The sequence below is a fragment of the Alligator sinensis genome, unplaced genomic scaffold (genome assembly GCF_000455745.1).
Source record: "Alligator sinensis unplaced genomic scaffold, ASM45574v1 scaffold395_1, whole genome shotgun sequence".
Taxonomy (NCBI): domain Eukaryota; kingdom Metazoa; phylum Chordata; order Crocodylia; family Alligatoridae; genus Alligator; species Alligator sinensis.
In genome coordinates this window covers 575295-583758 of record NW_005842232.1, presented here as the reverse complement: position 1 = coordinate 583758, position 8464 = coordinate 575295, and positions in this window count along the sequence as shown.

The following is an 8464-nucleotide window of genomic DNA, read 5'->3' as shown; positions in this document are numbered from 1 at the left end:
AAAGTCAGCATTAAGGGAGGGCAGGGGATCACCCTCACCCGGACTTCCCGGCCCTGTAGCGGGCATGGGCGTCCCATGGGACTGATGAAAGACTGACGCAAAGTACCTATTTAATAGGTTGGCTTTTTCCTGGGCGTCAGTTGTCAGTTGCCCCATCTGGCTCAGCAGGGGTCCAATGTTGCCCCTGCTTTTCCTCCGGCTCCCCACATATCTGAAAAAGGACTTTTTATTGTCCTTGATGCTCAAAGCTAGCTGGAGTTCAGTTGCAGCCTTGGTTTTCCTGGTCTGCTCCCTACAGGACCGGACCAGTGCAGAATAATCCTCCTTGGAGGTGACTCCCATCCTCCATCCTTTGTAGGCCTTTCTTTTTAGCCTCAGGAGGTCTGCTAGTGCCTACAGTTATATATGTCTCTCGCTCAGCTGTGGCTAATTACTGCCAGCTAGTTGGACAAAAGCAGAAAGCAATGCTTTCCCCTTGTCAAAAATCTCTCAACCATGAACCATAAATGTGAACATCAGCAGCAGCATCTAACATACTGATGTCACATTTACTGGGGGAAAAGAAACAGGATTTACTGTACATTAGTTTTGTCCAAATAATTGGATGGAGCTAAATTTGTCATAGATATTGCCTTGAGGGCTATGCTCCGATATGGCACATCTCTTTTCATGACCCTTGATTATCCCCATTCTTACCATCCTATTTCAGTGGTGTAACATGTTCAACTTAACACTTACTAAGAACCGTTAAAACTCAAGCAGATGCGCATCAAGCAGTAGCAAGTACCCTCTTAGTGTTGCAAAATTATTCCCTTTAAGGCAAGGATTATGTCCTGAACACATGCTAGCTTTAATAGGTCACTACATCCCAATAATTTGCAGCTGTTGCAAGTGAACATGTGACACCACCCTCACATGTACTTATTTTAATACATTACAACATTCCAATGATTTACAACTGTTCCAAGTGAACGTGTGACAAGGCCCTTAAGTTTGTCACCGATAATTAGTTATTGTTCAAGGACTGCCAAATCAGTACAAGTAGGAAATACCCGATCTGTCAATGTGTCTATGACTGCAATACGGTGGTGCACAACTCCATCAGTATGCCACATTAAACCTGAACAGATTTTTTACTGTGATAAGGATACTAGGTAAGCTAAATGCAAAACTGAAAGAAGAAAAAACACATGGAAAGAAACCAACAGAATTTAGCATTAAACTGATTGTTTTATTGGCAAAAACATTTGTCTGAGTTTTGTGTCAGATTTTGTAAGTAACCACAGAAAACAAATTTTAAATTCACACATTCAGACATGTGCACTGGAGGGTCACTCATATTACTTCATGAGTATCTGAAAAAGATCTTGGAACGATCATGGACGGTTCTAAGAAAAAAAATCAGCCCAATGATCAGCATCAGTCAAAAAGGCAAACCAAAAAATATTATGATGTATATGTTACTGGTATGTCCACACCATGAACACTGGGTGCAGTTATGCCCCCCCCCCCCATGAACACTGGGGGCAGTTATGCCCCCCCCCCCCCAAGAAGATTTAGTAAAACTAAAAAGGGTACAGAAAGGGTCAATATGGATGATCACGGTTATGAAGAGGTTCTATACATGGAGAGGCTAAACAGGCTAGGACTTTTCACCTTAGAGAAAAGATGATTGAAGAGGGATATGATAAAGTAAAATAAATTGACTATTTATTATCTCTCCCAATATTAGAACTAAGGGACATCAAATAGAATGATTAGGTAGTCATTTTAAAAGAAACAAAATTAAGTTACTTTTCAGACATTGTATTTTACCTGCTATGTTACAATGCTACAGTAAGAGACAAAACACGTTATTTTGCCTCTTATTGTTATTATGTCTTTGATCGCAAGCTGCGCTGAGCCTTTGCCAGGAAGGAAGAATATAACATTAATAAACAAACAAATAAACAAACTTCTGGAATTTATTGCTACAAGATATTGTAGAGGCTGATAATTTAACCAGGATAAAAAAACCCCAAACGAACGACAAATTCATGCAGGGTATATCCATCAGTGTCCATCGCTGCACAAATGTCCTTTGTCTTAGTATCCATTCTCCTGCCACAGTGAGAGACAGGAGACTGGGCTAGTTGGACCTGTATTCTGATTCTGTGTGACTGCTGTTATGTTCTTATCAACTGAACATGACATATTTGCTCAGACAAACCTTAGCATCATCAAGGGTCTACCCAAGCCTCATACCAGTTTTTGCAGCTACCACCACACAAGGGAGTTATGTTGTCAACACTATATCCAGTCATCTTTGACTCCCCAACCCAAACACCCAGGTATCTATTGATAAGTGGCTAACCTCATACTAAACAACATAAGGTGAATGTAATGATTAGCTGCTGCTAAATTAATTAAAAGACAGGAATCTGACAAAAACACAATCCATCACAGATATTCCAAAAAGAAAAAGAAGTTACATTAGCTAAACAAATCACTTACTTTATTTACTTAGGGCCAGATCTTAATCTACATATCAAGTGCCTAAAGAGGGTTTAAGTAGAAGCTATTCAGGTCAGCCAGCTAAGTGTCCTATTCATGCTCTTTAACAATTCAAATTGGTCTGGGAGGTGCCTAAGCTCTGCTTAAGTCCCCAGTTCCCCAGATCACTACTGAATGAACCTCCTAGTTGTCTCCACTCCATCAATCAGGTTTGTCTCCCTGAGGTGCCGGTGCCTGAATTTTTAATTGGTACCTTAGTGATCAATTTGGATTTGTCCTTTTGTTCTGGTAGCAAATGTAACAAAAATAGGCATGTATATGACTATATGGCAACTACTCCAAATACTGGATCATTTACTCTGTGCATGGAGACACAATCTCCCTCTCTTTCTCCTTTTGTATAATAGTTCTTAGTGTAATGTCTCTTTTCCCTTCTTGCACATATTTAACGGTTTTATAGTAATGCTGATCTGATTGACTTCACTTTCACAAAGGTGTCATTCTAATATCAATGGATGTACTCATTTATGCAGGTATACGGATCGTGCTGTGTTGAGTGAAATTATAATCAAAGCATTTTCATTCTGGAAGGAAATATCTTAAATAGCAAGACAAATCTTAAAGCAGTGGAGCCAACCAAATTTGTTGTGACAGAAAATCAAGAAAAAAAGCATTAAAACTGCAGTGATTCTATTTTAAACTTTGTGAAGGTTCAGGTTGAATTTCAATTGTGTAAGGCTGGCCAAATTTGAATGATGTAAGATAAAGTTAACTTTAATTGTGGGTTTCTAAGCTTTCCCAATGTTGTAATTTCATGGTGTTGGCTGTTGTCAGAGCAGTAAGAGTTAAAAATAACATACAAAAAACAGGGTCAATGATGAGTACTAGAGTATAATGGACACTTCAAACTGTGTTGTAAATGGTACTTACATTTTGAAAATCTTATTCCATTTTGTAAAGAAGATTATGAAAGAAAACAGGGACATCAATAGTTTTCTATAAATTCTTTTTTAGTCTGGATTTTCCTGACCTACCAAAACATAGTGCATATTTTGTTCTGCTCGTGCTGACAAGAGCCTCACTCATGGGTATCATGCAGTATTTATACACTCACACTTTAAGTTCCTGACCCTTATGAATTAATTTGACGCTCTGCATAATAACAGCGGTCATAACAAACTAATTTGGTATGCATATGGAACTAACTTCCATTCCCAAAGGTGTTCTGTCATTCAGCAGAAATGGAGCATTGCCTAATAGATACCTAAAATAAAATGGTATCATATAATCTGTAAGAATGATTAACTGTACAATACAATAGATTTTTTTACTGAATTGTAGCCAGAATATTTCATTTCCCTTCATCCACAAGTAATAGGAGGAAGGGTTCAAATTCTTCAACATTGGTGCATTCAGTTTCAATGTTAACATGTTTTTAATCTGATAAATCCTAGGTCAGAGAAAACCATTTAGTTGTGATGCAGCCAAAATAAACCAAAAATGCTATTTGTTACCCAGAAGAAGGAATTAAGGTAAATAGAAACTCTGTTAGCTGTACAGACACTAAATTTGCTGAAGATTTGCATCTTTAAGGGTCTTGTATGAAAATTTCAATGGAATAAATGGGCCCACGGAGTCAGAAGTGCTACTTTATCACTGTAAAACAGTAAAATGTTAAACACAATTTGGGATTTTCAGTCATTGGGATCTTTGTCTCTTGGTCTCATGGCAAACTCAGTGGAAAACTGATGGCAAAGTTTGGAAATCTATTGAACAGGAAATACAAGAAAAAGCCAAAACAAAGGATTTTAAAATGGAAATTGAGTGGTAATCAAGACAAATCTAATCAGAGAGGCACAGGACATTGTTTGGATATATCCACATGGCAGTGTCATGCAGAGACACACAAGCTAGTTCTTTAAGAAGGGGTGATAGGTGGCCCCCGTATCAAGAGCCCCTACTTGGCCTGTCAATTTTACTTCAGGTGGAATGTTGCACTGAGACATCTTTGATGCTTCTGGTACCTGAGCTAGCTCATGCAAAACTAGCTTGGTCATCTCTATATGGCTATATTGTACTATGCAGACATATCCTGACTGTCTTCTATTCTGTCAGTCTTTTTTAGTATGGCATTTCAAACCAATCATTAACAATCAGTAGCATAATTAAAGGGAGGAATGACCAATGCACCAGCTTTGGGCACTGACACAGGGGAACAGGCACAAAAATAGCAGCCACCATACCCGCTGCTGCCACTGAAGCGTACAGATGCTTGCACCATCCCATGCTGCATAGGAGCTGAACATGGAACATGAATCATGTGTCAAGACTACTTTCATTTCTGATTTAGTTCAAGGTGTTGGAAGTGATCTAAGGGTGGCGTTACGCACGACAATTTTGATGTGTTTAAGTTAGCTGGCACTGAAGTTAAAATGTTGTCCAAGCAGCCACACATTAAGGGTTAATACCCTGACTGCACTACTCAGACTTGCCACTAGAAGTGATCGGGGGCATGACTAGGAGTTGCAAAGCTCCCCCTGCTCCCCAGCTCTCCATCAGCAAATTATTCCTCCTTCCCCCACCTCTCCCCAGCCCCTGGAGCTCACCTTCGTCTCCTACCAGTGCTCTTCCCTAGCTCCTGGCTCCCTACCCACATGTAGCTGCCAGCACTGTACAGGGGGCAAGGGAAGCCGTGGTTTTGCTCCAGAAGCTCTGCAGAAACTGGGCTTATTCCAGCAGCAGTAACAGACAGGTGGGCTGCCCTCCCTGCTACCTCAGGGAGCAGGCAGAGAAGGGAAACCCATTTGCTGATGCTTCTCTCCAGGCCAGCCACTGCTGAGCCCCTAGAGCAGGGCATGAGGGGAGGAGATATGCCTCTGAGTGCAAAGGGGAAAGGGGGAAATTTGTACCTTCTTTGGGATTCGCCTGGCTGCCAGCTCTACCCAGCTGACACCCTGGGGTAGTAATGCTCCAGCGGACAGGTTGTCCATGTGGTGGGGGCTGGGAGCAATGCATCCTGGGATTTTGAAGGACAACTATCAACTCATGTTGCCTCCATGGAGCAATCTAATTTTACTGTAACATAAGCTGCCTAAAATGAGCTAGAGATAGTCCTTGTCCAAAGAGGAATATCCCTGAAACACTCAAAGCACACCTAGCTCATCTTTTCTGGCCTTAATGTGTGGATACTCCCTGTCTTAAGAGCCCTTAACATGGGGGATAGGTAACAGGTAACAATACCCTTAAAAGCTCTGAATAGCTATAAGTTTCATGTGAGAAACTGTTACTCTGCACCTATTCTTGCACCAGTTAAGGTTAGTCTGCAAGCACTTACTTTCAGAAATTTAAGTGTAAACACTACAGTCTAGATCATATTATGCCTCTAAGACATATAAGTAGCACTTAAGCAAATTTTGGGTACCTAAGGCTCTAATTGTGACTCTCTGTTACCCTGCTTGAATGCCTTGAAAACTGTTAATACATCTACTTTAATATCCATGCCTTTATCTTTTCCTTAAATGCTTAAATTACCACAAAACAAAAAAAACCCAAATCCAAGAAGGATGGTGCAGCCCCTTTTTACCCAATAGACTCATGGCTCCATGATTCTCCTGAGATGTGGGAGATCAGGGCTCTTGGTCCCACTCAACCTGAGGAGAACTGAACCCAGATCTCCTACTTTTCAAGACAAAAGTTTTCTCTGCACCAAGCTATGGGCAAGGCAGGTCTGAGGCTGCCATCTACGCTTCCTATTGAAGCTGGGCTTTTGTGCAAAATAGAAAGCAAGTCAGTCAGGAGGGGAACAAGTAACAGGGTTTCTAACTTAGTGGGGTAGACAGTCCCCCCACTTGGAGTAAAGGAACTTGGAGGTTTTGCTATCTGCTATTTAATTATAAAAGCATTTGAAGTAAGGGTCACTGCTCCTGGCTTGCTTCCTCCTGCAAGAGTGCTAAACTTACTTGGCTGGATTCAAGCTCCACCTTAGTTGCTCTCCTTCTAGGCCCATGGCTTCTACATTTTTTTCTGCCCAGTGACCCAGCTTCAACAAAAGGGAAGAATTGGGTCCTCAGCAGGATACTTTCATAGGAAGCAGAAGACACCAATTGAAATCCCCTCAGGCTGAGCAAGGTCAAGAACCTGAGGGTCCCATTTCCTGGACGAGGAGACTAACCATTAGTCTAGCAGGCAAAACATTGGTAGGCTTCCCTCCTCCTGGTGCTGTAGATCCTGAAAGCGTAGTGATGTACATTGTGCAGGCCAGAGTCAAACACTTGCAGGGTTCACACCCCCCCACCAGTGTGTTTTCTGTTGGCTCCTTGCTGGCATCTCCCATGCTTATCTGTTCTGTAGGTGCATACAGCTTCCCATTGAGAGAATGAGATTTCAGTGTGCCTTGCCAGGTGAAAAAAGACCACTCTTCTAAGACACTCATCTACTGGGAAAGTGACTACTCAGGCTTAAACAAGTAGTAAGCAGCACAGAATCTGGGCCTGTAGGCCTCGTAGTACAGCTGCTTTAATTGAGAATATCTTCTTTCGGTCTTCTTGGCAAAGTAATAGCAGCCATAAAAGATAGTAAAATGACAAGTGCCCCTGTCCTTTTGCATTCCTATATGCCATACATGTAAGCCTGTTCTAGTTCTTCTGTGCAGTGACTCTATCATGGCTTGCTTTTAAGTGGTTTGTTTTGTTGTACTCTTATTCCCTCACGTACAGTACATTAGTGGGAAACGTACTCAGTGGTTTTCTCGGGATTTCCCTTGGGTTAGAGTTATGTCTTCCAGTGTTTGAATTACAAGTACAATATAGCTGAATTTGATTTTATACTGACCTTGATTCTCAGATCCTTCATATGGCAAAGCTCTTATTCACTTCAAGAGGAGTTTTATCTAAGTAATGATAGGGACAAACAAGCAACTACCTGTGAGGTAAAAAGGGGTAGATCATGCATCAGGTGCTCCGTGGTAAGTATCTCTGTGCAGACTCTTACTCCACTGCAAGTGGAAGATAAACCAGAGTAAATTCACTTTCAATGAAAGAAGGACAAGGTACTGCAGGGTCAGCTGCCACTTGCCACCAGGTATGGCATGCAGACAAATACCACAGAGCAAACGATAGGTGGTAAAGCCTCCTTCCTTTGCTCTGAGGCTAACTGATTGTATGGCCATACTCTAAGGAGCTCAAGATTGCCTCATGTAGACTAATTTCTCTGTATATGCTTCCCACTGATATTTTTTCCTGTTACCTACTCCTTGCTCAACAATATAGTTCAGCATGAAAAGACTCTGTTTATCTTTTTCTCTCTTTAGTATCTGAAGGATAGTAGAGCATCTACTAATTAAACCCTGTTCTTATTCTGCTCACGGCTATTAGCCTAAGAATGAATTATAATGAAATTCCTTTTTTTTCTATTCTCATTATAATCATTATTTTAAGAATGAGGTTTGTAATCTTGTTTACATTTCATGGAAGTCAGCAGCATGATATTTCTGCTGCCCATACAGACTCATTTGATTGACTGGTTATTCATATTCTCCTTTGTAAAGCCATGGCAACCAGGGAGAAAAAAAATGAAATGTGTAGGACTAGCTAATCCAAATATGCAATACCAAAAAGGTTAAGGATAGCAGCAGACTCTGATTCACATATTTTATACTGGCTAGTCAAATTCTGATAATTCATCCTTAAGACAATGATTACAAATCCATCTCATCCATCTTAAGAGCTCTGATCATCAATTACTTCATCTTGCGTGATTCCTGGTTCTGCATGACTTGAAGGTAGGAAGGGGTTGGAGTGGAAGCTGTCTGCATGAACAAAACCTGAGAAAACAAGATATGATTAGCTTGGAAAAGAGGAGATTAAGGAGATCTGATAGCCATTTTCAGATATTTGAAAGACTGACATAAAGACCTGTTTGCCTTTGCTACAGAGGACAAGACATGAGGCAGTGGTTTTATACTGTAGGAAAG